General features: G+C 26.3%; 1 long non-coding RNA gene across 1 annotated transcript; it reads right to left on the bottom strand.

Annotated features, from left to right (window-relative positions):
• Nucleotides 1-8016: 8016 nt before the first annotated feature.
• On the bottom strand, nucleotides 8017-9076 carry LOC126904759 (uncharacterized). Its single transcript, XR_007703820.1, has 4 exons — nucleotides 8707-9076; nucleotides 8562-8607; nucleotides 8130-8348; nucleotides 8017-8073 (listed from the first exon to the last, which is right to left on the bottom strand). It is a non-coding gene; the product is annotated as an uncharacterized LOC126904759 (long non-coding RNA).
• Nucleotides 9077-15369: the final 6293 nt, after the last annotated feature.

Raw genomic sequence — 15369 nt, forward strand, 5'->3', positions numbered from 1 at the left:
TCTTTTAAGTCAAAAACAGTAACTTTAACATTTGAATAAGCTTAAATTGCCAATTTTATAAAACGACAAATGCGACAAACGTTTCCCATTTTAGTAAAAATCTATACTTGTCCGACGTCCACACTGTACAGAGACCCTATTGTGCTATCGTTTATTATATTTCTTTGATAAAAATATATAAATAATTTATTTATTAAATTATAAAAATATAACTAATCAAAAAATAATTAAGTTTTAAACATTAAAATTAATATTAAAACCAATATATGAAATGAACTAAGTAATAGAGTCGTAAGTTTTATGTGAATAATTAAATGCATATTTTGTACAAATGATTAACATAAAAAAAACTTTTCTTGATGTTTGCATATTATGATAATTCCAAAATTTTGGATTTAAATTATAATTAAAATCACATTTCATATATATACATGTTGAGGTATTTATAACAATTAATAATTTATCATCAATAAAATAACTTTAGTTAAATTTTTGTAAAAGTTAAGGTTGGGTTATTTACCTTTAATTGGCTATAACCCTGATAGAGTTATGATCATAACACAGAAAAACTTTCATTATAAGGAGGGTTTTTTAAATGGCAGTGTCCATCCCATAAGTTGGCCGACCTCGAGTAGATGGGATTAAGACGAGGAAGAAGGAGGAGAAGTGTTCATCCCNGCGAGGAAGAAGGAGGAGAAATGTTCATCCCATAAGTATATAAAAGGGTAACTTTGGGGAACTACGCTTCAAAAAAATTGTTCCGGTCACCTATGACCTTTAATACAAGTATAATACAATTTTAATTTGTCAATTGATTCACTAAAGTATCTATCAAATTTTCTTTACCACAATTCGCTAACACCGATAGTTAATTACAGTTATTATTGATATAAGTAAAAAAATTAAATGTTAATTTCACTACTGACCTTAAAGTAAGTGTTAATCTTTCTTTTGCATAAATTGGCTTTCGAAATCTAGTGATTTGTTTCGTCAACGATGGTCTTAATTTTTTAAGTAATTCATCGAAGGATTTTATACTTTTACGAAAGTAAACTCAAGTTTATAGAACTCAAAAAATTTTTTTGTTAAACATTCTAATTTTTTGGTAGAATTTTATGAACTCTATTCCCTACTGAAATTATTAAGATGAATTCAATACTTCCGTCTTTTAAGCGTTTTAGGAGCGCTTAAAAGATCAAATGCTTCAGCAGCATCTGTTACGCGAGTAGTGTTTGTAAAATTCTGGAAGTTCATCTTGAGTAAAAGAAGAAGTTTAGTTTAATGAATGTTTTACTCGTATATAATCACACAAAAACTATATGACCCGTGGACGTTAAAAATTAAGGGGTAGTAACTTTTAAAATGATTACTAATTGTTTCAATATTTTAAGACTACAAAACTAAAAAAAGTTAATCTTTAGGTATAGGAGGCGGTTAAGTTTTATAGTCATAGATGTCAAAAAATATATTTATGTAAAGAGTTACACTAATAAACAAAATTATTTATTAAATATATAAATTTACCTAATTTTATAAGTTTATTTGAACAATTTATAAACAAATTTCACTAGCAATTTTAATTTTTAATGTAGCAAAATATAAATTGAATACTTCTATATATTAAAAGCATTAATAAATACTTGGTTAAATATCGTGGAATAATTATTGAAATAAAATGAAAAGCTCTATACATCGTAGTAGAAAACAACTGAATAAATAAAAAATAAATTATAAACAAAAATCGCAGCAAAACCGTTTTCNAAATTATAAACAAAAAACGCAGCAAAACCGTTTTCGAACCGTTCAGTGTGATACGTAGTGATATAACCGTACTGCTACAGCGCAACCGTCTTAGTATGTCGGTGCCCTTAGAGCGCAAAAAACAACAAATCACCAACACAAACATTACACCGTCGCCCAGTCATATCAAAACAAAATACACGGTCGGCGATGTTGTTTACCACAAAGCGCATCACCTATCAAACGCGAACAAACAATTTTGTGCAGGTTTTGCGCTGAAGTGGTGGAGCCCGTTAGATTGGCCGATAATCTTGGTAAAAGGGTGTTTATAACAGACCAGTCCCCACCAAGGAAAATTCATGTCTCATGTATAAAAAGACAATACTAGTAGAATTTTTTACTTTTTTTTGAGCATGAGCAACGACAACAAAACTAACATCTGTCCGGTCCCCCTTTCCGTCGAAAAAGTCCGCTGATTGGCCAATTGGTGGGCATGGTGAGACGCCCGACGGACCCCTCCTTCGCGTATTACGCTTGGCAGAGGATGCTGCCCACGCTCCCTATTCTAGGTACTGCGTAACCTAGTAGCTTGCACCACAATGAATGTGGTGTGCGAGTAGGTCATGAAGAGGCGAGTCGCTAAATTCAGAACGCACTGAATTCCCTTCTCCATATCTACCCGCCAACCACAAGAGAGTCCACTTGGATTAGTCGCTCCAGTAATAATTAGGTCCAAGATGATTATGCAACAGTTATGGTTGCAAAAAATGAACTGGGATGACGTTTTACCTATTCCATTACAACAAGATTGGTCAAAAATGCGCGTGGAACTGGAACAAATTAATAATATTAAAATCAATCGTCTAGTTCTAGGGATCGAAAAAATTAAAAAACTAGAATTACACGCGTTCGCTGACGCAAGTATGCAAGCCTATGGTGCTTGTATATACACACGCGCTACAGAAATTTATGGTAATGTAGTAATAAAATTATTGTGTGCGAAATCAANCAATACTAGTAGAATTTTTTACTTTTTTTTGAGCATGAGCAACGACAACAAAACTAACATCTGTCCGGCCCCCCTTTCCGTCGAAAAAGTCCGCCGATTGGTTGGCCAATTGGTGGGCATGGTGAGACGCCCGACGGACCCCTCCTTCGCGTATTACGCTTGGCAGAGGATGCTGCCCACGCCCCCTATCCTAGGTACTGCGTAACCTAGTAGCTTGCACCACAACGAATGTGGTGTGCGAGTAGGTCATGAAGAGGCGAGGCGCTAAATTCAGGACGCACTGAAGTCCCTTCTCCACATCTACCCGCCCACCTAGAATCCCAACTGCCACCTCTAAAACCCGTCGGGTTATTAACGTCATTTCTTCGCCAGTCTACCTCGGGAAGGGCGACCGCAAACAATAAGTGGGCGGTTGCCTCTACTCGCCCGCTGATGACCTTACTTTGTTTTTGTGATTAATAAACAGCTCGACGGCGATACCGTTGACTATAAACCGTCAACTCTTCCATTACTGAGCTCGGCACGTTAGTGTAACCTGTAAAACTGAGTGCACCGTAGCAAAACTAATATCAAGTAGCATTATAATTAGAAAACGTAAAGTCAGTACAAACTATTGGAATAACTTAATTTATATCATAATCACTAAAAAAAACTCCCCCAATTCATAAATAACTTAAATTAATTGATAAATATGCTTTAGAGTTTGACATGGGAAAATAATATACAGCTTTTAAACATATTTTGATTTTATTTCGTGCGAGCATGAAATCAATGCCGTTCAAACTGTCCAATAAATATAATTTATATTTAAACGTTAAAAGTACGAATATATTTTTTAAAAAATTGTTAGTGATGTCATAAAAATGCTAAAAGAACATTTCTCGCTCAATCCCTATATCATTAATGAGGAAGAGGAATGGTAATATCCACCCAACTCAATATTATTATTCACTCATTATCACACACTAAAAAATGCATTCATTTACTAATTTTTATTAATTTGTTTATCTATTTTTTCTTCTCTCCCTTCAATAATTATTTATTTATTACAATGATCCCTTGAAACAAAATTACTTTTACAAAATATTTTCCCTAGCAACCTACAACATCACTAAATTTGCATTTGCAATGTGTAAATCATTGGATGTACTGCATCATCAGCGGTGTAATAATATATCTCATGCACTCGGTAGGAGTTTTAAATTATTAGGTTCTGTCTTCAACAGCGTTAACCACTTCTTCCTACCTAAAAAACTTCAACAGCACTTTGAATTAATAAACTTCAATTAAATTGAAAAAAACACTTTAGCACTCAGCGGGCCACCCGATGCAAATAAATTACATGCTGGTTATTCGAAACTATAATCATAATAAGATTCTTTGACGATATAATAGATAAAATCCATTCTGCTTAAGAGAAGAAGATACTTTGACATAAGTTTTCATGCATATTTATCTTTCATTTAATGATACTTTTATTTCCCTTTTATTTATTTTGTAAAAATAAACACATGAAAAAAGCTGATTTTTATTATCCATTAATGATCTTGTTATGTTTTTTGTAAATACTTAATAGATATTTCAAAGATTAGTACCAAATGTAAACTTATAATTAGGAATATCAAATATTTATTCATTTCTAATATAATTTCCAAAAACCCCGAAAATATATATATATATAACACATAATAATTTTTAGGAAATTAAAATTCATAATTAATACTAATATCATACTTAAAGAATATCTGTTACAAAGTCATAATTGACACATTTTTCTAGCTATATTTATTATCTACTATAAATTAGAGTTATAATTCATCCTAAAAGTAGGGTCAACACGAATACAGAACTTTTTGAGCACATTCTTATTGAAACATCTGACAATAATGATTTCAATAGCTGTTAATCTTCCATAGTCGCAACTAGAGTAGAACCTTAGGGAGTGTTATTATAATTTTTACACCATAATATATTTTTGTATGACATATATATATCTTAAATTTATTTTTGAGGTCAATGTCCCTTAAGCTCTATTTGTGTATGTATAACTAAATGTCCTAGATTTTTGGAGTATACTTCAACTTTACTTTAGACTAAACATAACTCAATTGCATTTTTAACCACAAAAAAAATATTGATTACATAAATTATAATGTACGAGAAATTTAGTGTGAAGATTAATAAAAAAAATTCGCAGTAATTAATGTAAAAACTATTTAACTATGTGAATTAAAAAAAAAAAATTCTGTTCTTAGATTAAAGATACCTCTAGAATAATCACCATTTAATAGCCTTATAATGTAAAATAATTACGAATGTATCAATTTATTCTAGATACATCGAACATTTGACTTTTTCATAGCAAATGTTAAAACTCGTACTTGCGATATATCTTTCTGAAAATGTTTGCATAGTACAGCCAGTTTTTTTTAACACTTGCAAATTTATAGCGCGTACTAGTTATATAACTGTCTCGATATTTCAAACTATGTACAGCCCACTATTTTTTATATTATAAGATTAAAAGTCATCATTTGTTTTGAAAGTGTAACATAAATTAAATAAACTTTCATTTATAAATTAACTTTTTATAGGCAGTTCTCAAAATCAAATTTATATATATATATAGAATGTTTAGTAAGTAAGGAAAGAGATCAGTTTTGTTCAAACAATGAGAACAATATAAACCTGTTTCCTTACTTACTGAACACTCTATATATAATATAATATAAATAGGTTATAATAAAAAAGAGGTATCATTAATAAAAGAACCAACTTTTTTGTTTAAATTTCATATAGTTAAATAATATTTTCGATCAATTAATGCACATTATTTTTTTTATTTAAGATATCAAATCTCGTATATAATAATTTGTGTATTCAATATTTATTTGTGGGGGATAGGAAGTCCAAAGTAGCCTAAAGTGAAATAGTATATTTCATAAATCTAATACATTCAGTTTTATATAGCAACTAGTAGCTATAAGATTATTGACCTCATAAAAAATATAGTATATTCATGTGTCCTTATAAAATAATATTCTTTAGGATGAGAATATTATAATAACACCCACTGGAATTATGTTTTAGATGTGCCTATAGAAAAGTTACAACGAAATGGAAAACTAGTTAAGATTTAAATTTAACAGCGATAAAAACCACTATTGTAATACGTTTCATTACAAATTGTATCTCTTTTTAAAATTGAACTTAAAACATTGAATACTAATTAATATGTTTAATTTATCCGTATGATGGAGAAGAAAGAAAAGTAATCATATTAAAAAGTATAAAATAACTCGAATTTAGGAAGAAAATGTCTATGTGTATTAAAAGTCATTTGTTTTCATGTTAATTGTAACTTTGAATAAACAAAAACACTATCATAACATTAACAACTAGCCCGTATTTATGTTATAAGATTATTGATATTATATAGCAAATGCAATATTGTAAAACCAGTATCATTAAAGGCCTAAAGCTTTTTTTTATGCCCCTAGTAACTTTTTACTTAATACAGAATAATATAATTAAAATATATTATACATGAATATTAAATCAAGAATTTAAAAATTTAATAGTTTATATTTAATAAACTAGTAAATGTATGATAAACATTTAAATATTATACTATTAAAATAAAACTGCAAACATTTCATTTAATTTAAAATATGTGTTCTCAATTGAAAAAACAATAGACATACATACACGACATTAGGGATGAACTTAAAAATTATTACATAGCTAATAATTCTAGAGTTAAAATATAGAATTATTAAAAAACATCTTGGATATTCTATCAGCCAAATTTAATAGTTCGACATCATTCTAGCCTTAATTTTAATATAATATTTCTAACAATTTCTCTGAATTACATTCAATCAAGTTAAGAATATATTAAAAGGTTTATTATAATAAAAAAACAAAATGATAAATTTATTATTATTATAAGTGTACAGAAAAAATTTTCAACTATAATATAATATCTATCTAATAAAAGCTAAAAGTCGACTCTCAATATTTTTTCTAAGAGAAATAGAATAGCTAACATTAAATCTGAGAGATAATTTATCAATTTTATAAAACATTTTTAATAGAAAAATAGTAAGCCATTACTAAAGCCATTAAATAAAATACCAATTATCTTATGGAAAAATTCATGTTATAATATTGGGTACTTATCAGATTTTAGATGTCACAAAAATTAATCTCTAAATTTAATAATTTAGCAATACCCAAATTTGTTTATCAAAATATTACTTTAATAAAAAATTTAATTGTATCTCATTGAAAATGTACATCATTTTTAAAATGTTATTAATTAAAAATAATAATAACTTTTAATAATAATAAATAATATAATAACTTCTAATACAATTTAATCATTACTATTTAAAAATAGATTTCTAACATTATGTTTGACCCTCCTCATAAAGTATTATTGTTTAGTACTTACTATTACCACTATTGGTACTAATATGCAAATAAAGTATATAATATAATTAGGAAATTTAACAAATGAAAAAAAATTCAATTTGATGAACGGTTGTTAAAATATACATGATAAATAAACAGCAATGATTTAACAAATTTAACCAATGTAATTTTATATAAATAAAATGTTATATTTTTTTAATGACATTTTTCTAGGTCAAGTTTAATCATTAAAAAGTAAAAATTACCTCAATAAATATCTATATTTTTGGTAATTTATTGAAATTTCAGATATTTAAAAATATTTTAATAGATGTTCTTACCACTGGGATAAGTTTGAAAATTATTTAACAATATTTATCGTACTTATATTTATAACTATTGAAAATTGTATAAAATTTTATTAAAACAAATTCCATCAACATATATGATTTAGCGTACATTCCATCAAACATTGATTACTTGCTAATAAAATTAATCATTAATAATATAATTAAATAATTCATATAAACTAGAAAAAAGATAATTAATCTTCTTAAACAGTATAAAATAAACCAAATTTACTAAGAAAATGTTTATGTGTATTAAGTCATTTGTTTCCATAGCAACTGTAGCTTTGAATATTCAAGAATACTTTATAATTAACAATTAGCCAGTTATTATATTATAAAAACATTTTTTCCAAGAGGAATAGAATGACTAAAATTTAATCTGAGAGATAATTTATCAATTTTATAAAACATTTTTGAAAAAAAAAAAGTAAGCCATTACAGAAAGTACCAATTATATTATAAAAAAATTTACATCAATAAGATAAAGAACAGTAGTAGTTTATAAATTATACCTTTTGAATGTATATACTTAATCCTGTGAAAAAAAATTAAGGTTTCCTAAAAAATTTTAATATTTTAATAAAACAAACATTTATATTAATATTGGTTTTTACTTTAAAAATTTTGCACCTATCTGTAACCAAAATATTTATTCTATGAACCATACAATGAATAAAAATCGCAGATGGAAATTTAGTTCTTAATCTTAATTGACTCCATTAAATTTCCAGTCATGAGATCAGCACCATCATAGGATTATAAAATTATTTGAGTTTTAGTATTTAATTTACAAATTTTAAAATAATATAAAACATTTTTCTTCTTTATAACAACTAAAAATAAAGCAAAAATTTAATAGTAATATTAGTGTTCAATAATTATTAATTTTTTTATTAATGCTGCTTTTTGAATTCATTACCTTGGTTTATCACACATTATACTAAAAGTATAATATAACTAATAAACACATAACTAATAAATATAAAATACAAATAATAAAAGTTCATTTTTGAACAGTAATTATGCAATACACAAAAATATTCTACCTCGTAAAATGAAGGATTGAAGCCATGGTTTTGTTAATGGAAATAGCTAAATATAATTCATTAGCAATTAACAATAGGCTTAATAGCAATTAAACTATATAATATATTAGTAAATATTATGTTTTCAGTTTTATACATGATTTACCTCTAATATGGATCTTTTTGGACCAGACTATTAATCACCTAAATCAAATTTCGTTCGAGTTGCCTGTAGATGTAATTTTACATGTAGGTTTATTTGATTTGTTTTTAATAACGTTAATCAAATTATTTGTTATGTTCTATATGCAATATTCAAGCTGGATGTCTGAAAGACAAATTTAAAATATAAAAATCGAAAGGACTATACGTAATAAGTACAACAATAGAGTAATTTATGTAATATGATTTTTAATTATATCTTACTTGATTGATTAAAAGTCACCGCCGTTTCAGGATTTTTTGGTTTAAAGATAACATATAATTTTTAATTCATTATTTTATTAGCAGATTAATATAAAAGTAAAAAAAACAGATCTGTGCTACAATACATATTTATTTTTCCATATAGAGAAGGCNCGGTAGCACAGTGGGGTCGTGGCATAGTGGAGACATTGCATAGTAGGGTCCAGTATAGATTTAATCTGACAGTGATTAAAATCACTATCATAAGAAACGCTTCGATGCAAATCTGTAGATAGTGTTTAATTTTAAAAAATTGATGGATAATTGCAAAAGCAACATCAACTTCTATTAANTCAAAAGCTTCATAAACTGCTAGTTCCTTATTAATACAATTTTTTTACAATTATAAAGTATATTACATTAGCTTTAATTTAAGATATATATAAAAGTGTCCGACCTTAAAATAAAATAAACTTTAATTTTATATATGTTTAAAGGACGCAGTATTTTCGGAACATTTTCAAAAATTAAGTTGAAAAAGTTATTTTTTGTAAAANAGGGATAAGTTGCGATAGACCCTTTTTGAGAAGCCGGTGAAAACATTATTCAACTAGCCAGGTTCTACACCAAAGGTAAACAAAGGTATTACAATAATTTTATTTTTGTATCCAATATTAAAAGCCATAATTTAAATATCCATATAGCATATTTTAATTTTAAAGATTTATTAATGTTCGAAAAAAATATCATTTCACTAAAATAACAGTTAATTGAGTATATTTTATGATTATTGCAACTTTGTCGTGAATTACAAAATTGACGTGCATATCGAATTTTGATTTTTTATCTATAGCAATCGACAAAAATCCGAAAAATAGGCTTGAAATGTACAATGAAAAAATATACGGAGTTGAGAAACATATTGAATTTATATTGGGCGATTTTTTTTAATTGGCTGAACTAAAAGCAGACATTGTTGTCATGTCACCTCCTTGGGGCGGACTTAATTATTCAAAAAAAAAAAAAGAAATATACTTTAAAAGACATGTGTTAAGAGCAGAGACTAAAGGCTTCAACATTTTTGAATTGCCTCGAAAAGTTGCCCCAAATGTTTTTCACTTGCCAAGAAATATTTACCCTTTAGAAGTATATTCATTGACACAACATGTTTATTTTTAACTGAATTTTGTAATTTTCTTTTTTAGTGCCAATCTTTAGCCAAGACTTTCAATGACAATTTACAGTTGAAAAAAATTTTATAAATTATAAATTGGATTTAATCTCGGCATTTTTCGGAGAATTTTATTGATATTTGATATTTTACCAATTAAATTTTTTTAAGTATTATTATTTTTTTATATATTTAGTTTATATTTAAATATTATTTCTCAACTAGATTTAAGTTTTTCGAATCTCTTTAATCTTAATTTTATTTTTCTATTATAATGTTTACTTTTTTAATCGTTATGATTTTTTTTTTATTGTATTTAATTTTTTTAATGATCTTTGTGTAATCCGAATATATAATTTTATTTAGAATTGCACTCTTAGACAATGTTAAAATTAGATTTTTATTATTTCTTTTTAATAATAAATTATTATTATTTTAATTTCAAAATAATCNATTACAATAATTTTATTTTTGTATCCAATATTAAAAGCCATAATTTAAATATCCATATAGCATATTTTAATTTTAAAGATTTATTAATGTTCGAAAAAAATATCATTTCACTAAAATAACAGTTAATTGAGTATATTTTATGATTATTGCAACTTTGTCGTGAATTACAAAATTGACGTGCATATCGAATTTTGATTTTTTATCTATAGCAATCGACAAAAATCCGAAAAATAGGCTTGAAATGTACAATGAAAAAATATACGGAGTTGAGAAACATATTGAATTTATATTGGGCGATTTTTTTTAATTGGCTGAACTAAAAGCAGACATTGTTGTCATGTCACCTCCTTGGGGCGGACTTAATTATTCAAAAAAAAAAAAAGAAATATACTTTAAAAGACATGTGTTAAGAGCAGAGACTAAAGGCTTCAACATTTTTGAATTGCCTCGAAAAGTTGCCCCAAATGTTTTTCACTTGCCAAGAAATATTTACCCTTTAGAAGTATATTCATTGACACAACATGTTTATTTTTAACTGAATTTTGTAATTTTCTTTTTTAGTGCCAATCTTTAGCCAAGACTTTCAATGACAATTTACAGTTGAAAAAAATTTTATAAATTATAAATTGGATTTAATCTCGGCATTTTTCGGAGAATTTTATTGATATTTGATATTTTACCAATTAAATTTTTTTAAGTATTATTATTTTTTTATATATTTAGTTTATATTTAAATATTATTTCTCAACTAGATTTAAGTTTTTCGAATCTCTTTAATCTTAATTTTATTTTTCTATTATAATGTTTACTTTTTTAATCGTTATGATTTTTTTTTTATTGTATTTAATTTTTTTAATGATCTTTGTGTAATCCGAATATATAATTTTATTTAGAATTGCACTCTTAGACAATGTTAAAATTAGATTTTTATTATTTCTTTTTAATAATAAATTATTATTATTTTAATTTCAAAATAATCATAATTAGAGCTTTTCTTATAAAAATATGTAATAGGTGAAAAAAATTATTTACAAGAGTACTTATTGAGTAAAATAATTAAAAAATTATTTCTTGATATTTATTAATTACAATACTATCTATACTCAAATGTTTTGAAAACACTTGTTTTTTACGGTTTATATTCATAAATAGCGTTCTATTGTTGAAATAATTTTTTAAAAAATCACCGAAGTGTTGTATATCAGATGTGTCGTTTCAATTTTTTTTTTTTTAATACGCATAATAATATATATATAGTTTTTTAAACTATATTTATTTGATTATACCCGCCTCGTATAATTCTTCATAAATTACTATAATTTCATAGTTAGTGCCGAAACCAAAGGTCTGCGCTCGCAATTCGTTAATGATTAAAAAATAAATATAGTTTAAAAAAACTAAAAAAAACACGCTTTTAAAAAACATTGAACTAAAAAGTTAAAAATAATTTTTAGTTTGATGTGCTTCAAAAGCACATTTTGAATTTTTTTTTTTTTAATACGCATAATAATATATATATAGTTTAAAAAAACTAAAAAAACACGCTTTTAAAGCACATCGAACTAAAAAGTTAAAAATAATTTTTAAAATAATTATAAACAAAAAATACTAGTATTATTGTGATAAACGCGTCGGGCTCTCAATATACGAAAAATATGGCACAAAGCACCCGCGCTTTTATCTCAATAACACTAGTATTTTTTGTTCATAATTATTTTAAAAATAATTTTTATTTTTAACTTTTTAGTTCGATGTGCTTTAAAAGCGTGTTTTTTTAGTTTTTTAAACTATATTTATTTGATTATACCCGCCTCGTATAATTCTTCATAAATTACTATAATTTCATAGTTAGTGCCGAAACCAAAGGTCTGCGCTCGCAATTCGTTAATGATTAAAAAATAAATATAGTTTAAAAAAACTAAAAAAAACACGCTTTTAAAAAACATTGAACTAAAAAGTTAAAAATAATTTTTAGTTTGATGTGCTTCAAAAGCGTGTTTTTTTAGTTTTTTTAAACTATATTTTTTATTCCTATTTCAATTATTCAAGATCTCACTTTTAGTGGTATTTTAGTTTTAATNATTTTTCACTTTTTATTTTCATATTATGATAGTAGTTACTATCAATATTTTGGTTGTTACGGGTAACGGGAAATCAGAGTTCGATTCCAGGGAGGGAGTCTGAGAAACGGCTACCACATCCAAGGAAAGCAGCAGGCGCGCAAATTACTCACTCCCAGAACGTTAATATATAAATTTGAATAGTAATTAGAATATATATATATATACAAGTAAAGCGACAAGTAGTGCGTAAACGTATCATGCACTAGGTATAGCCGTGTTTTGTTAGCGGGCGGGTGGGACTAACGTTATACCTGAGGTATAAACGGCGGTAAGAATATATACGTAAGCCGTATGACACGCGGATGGTATTGGCCAGTCAAAATAAAAATTTGTTTATACAGGGTGGCCCACCACTCACTGACAACTTAAATAACTTTTGATCCAGTTAATATTTTTAGTTGATTTTTTTTTTAAATAATAGTTATACGTTAGGTCTATAGCTATATCTCAATAATTAATTTTTTTACATTTTATTAAAAATATTAATTATTTTTAAATTTTAAATAAAATGTAAAAAAAAAATCTAAGATAGCTATTTTGTAGAGTAGAATTTAAGAAAAATTTTAGTAAAAAAATATCTTATTAATATTCAGTAGTAAATATTCTGTAGCGTTTTGAAGTTTGTGAAAATTTGAATTTTCATGTACTATTTTACGGTATTAAACATTGAAATACGTATTGAGAAAAGGACAGAAGAAAACGCTATCTTTTCAATATACTTTTGAATGAGAGTGATAAGTAATAATTGCCTTATCTAATTTCTTATCATGGTATTTATGCCAAGTTTGTAATGTATACACACTATCATCATATGTATACACAGTAATCATGAAAAGATAGCGTTTTCTTCTGTCCTTTTCTCAATACGTATTTCAATGTTTAATACCGTAAAATAGTACATGAAAATTCAAATTTTCACAAACTTCAAAACGCTACAGAATATTTACTACTGAATATTAATAAGATATTTTTTTACTAAAATTTTTCTTAAATTCTACTCTACAAAATAGCTATCTTAGATTTTTTTTTTACATTTTATTTAAAATTTAAAAATAATTAATATTTTTAATAAAATGTAAAAAAATTAATTATTGAGATATAGCTATAGACCTAACGTATAACTATTATTTAAAAAAAAAATCAACTAAAAATATTAACTGGATCAAAAGTTATTTAAGTTGTCAGTGAGTGGTGGGCCACTCTGTATATACATAATATTGATGACATGCACGTGTGTACGGGTACGATAACTAAAAATAAATTTTTATAAGAATAGTGTGCCGTCGTGTGGTGAGCGAGGCTTGGTGAGGGGTGAATGCGTTATGACAGTTTAGTCTCAAGGCCATAGACGACGGAATATGCGATAACGCGTGGCGCTTGAAGTGTTACAAACATACATACATACTTATATACAGGTGAAACTAATATANTGAAGTGTTACAAACATACATACATACTTATATACAGGTGAAACTAATATAAGCGTGTTAATAATGGTAAAAACTTCTAATGAAATTAATTTATAAATAATAATATCAATGTAAGCAGTTTTTTGATCAACTAAAAATTGATTTGAGTAGTATTATAAAGGTTGCAAGAATAGAGAATGAGGAATAGTTAAATATTACATTGATATTTGTTGTATCGTAAAAAGAGGACGCAATCACATTTTTCAGTGCTATAAAAATGGACTATTTAAATATATTTTATAATTGTGTCCTAGTATACTATACGGAAATAAAATAAAATAGCGAAACGTTGTGTGTACACATATGAGGCTGTTTACTAGTGATGATAAAAAATAGCAGTAGCAGCTATAATAGCACTGCTATTTTACAATAAAATGTTGTGTAAATAATAGCAGTGATTGCTATTTTCGTAATTTACGTTTTTCAACAACCTACACTGTATAACTGCTACATTGCTACTATATTATAACACATAATATAATGGAAAATAGCAGGAGCTATAGAGCGGCAGGCTTAGTGTTATGTATGATAATTGATAATTCGCATTCGGCATTAGCTGTTAAGCGTTTAAAATGTTTCTGTTATCAACGCTTATCCAGTTATCAGATATTAATATCTAATACCACAAATACAGTATTATCGGTAAAAACACAGACTATATGAAAACAGATAGTTCACTTGGCCCGATAACAAAACGGTTTTTTGATTGGAGAAGTGAAATCAGTGCAACCATATCTATGAGCGCAAAAATTCTTTTAATTTATTTCATTATTAAATCTGCTGTAGCATAAATATTATGAAATTCCGTATATAAACATAATTATTGACATAAATTATTTTAATACATCATTAAATTAAGGTATTAAACCCATACCCTTATTTATGACTCAAAATCGCTAAATTAGTCATGAAAATTAAATAATTATCAGTTTTTATAATGTAAATTATTAACTACTTAAATTTGACTTGAGCAGTAACAATTGTTATTGTTAATGTTGTCAATGATCACATGTATCTTATTTCGTGTTATATTTGGTGCTTTCTTTCAAAATATCTCACTACCTCACCAGTATGCGATGCTCAGTAAAGTTTTGTCCAAGTACATATTCCTTCAAGGATAAAAGCTTTTTTTCTTATCCTAAAGAAAACGATCGTTTGAAACTATGGATGAATAATTGTCAAACTAATCATTTGGCAGAGACTTTATC

The sequence above is a fragment of the Daktulosphaira vitifoliae genome, unplaced genomic scaffold (assembly GCF_025091365.1).
Source record: "Daktulosphaira vitifoliae isolate Bord-2020 unplaced genomic scaffold, ASM2509136v1 Scaffold_4, whole genome shotgun sequence".
Classification (NCBI taxonomy): Eukaryota; Metazoa; Arthropoda; class Insecta; order Hemiptera; family Phylloxeridae; genus Daktulosphaira; species Daktulosphaira vitifoliae.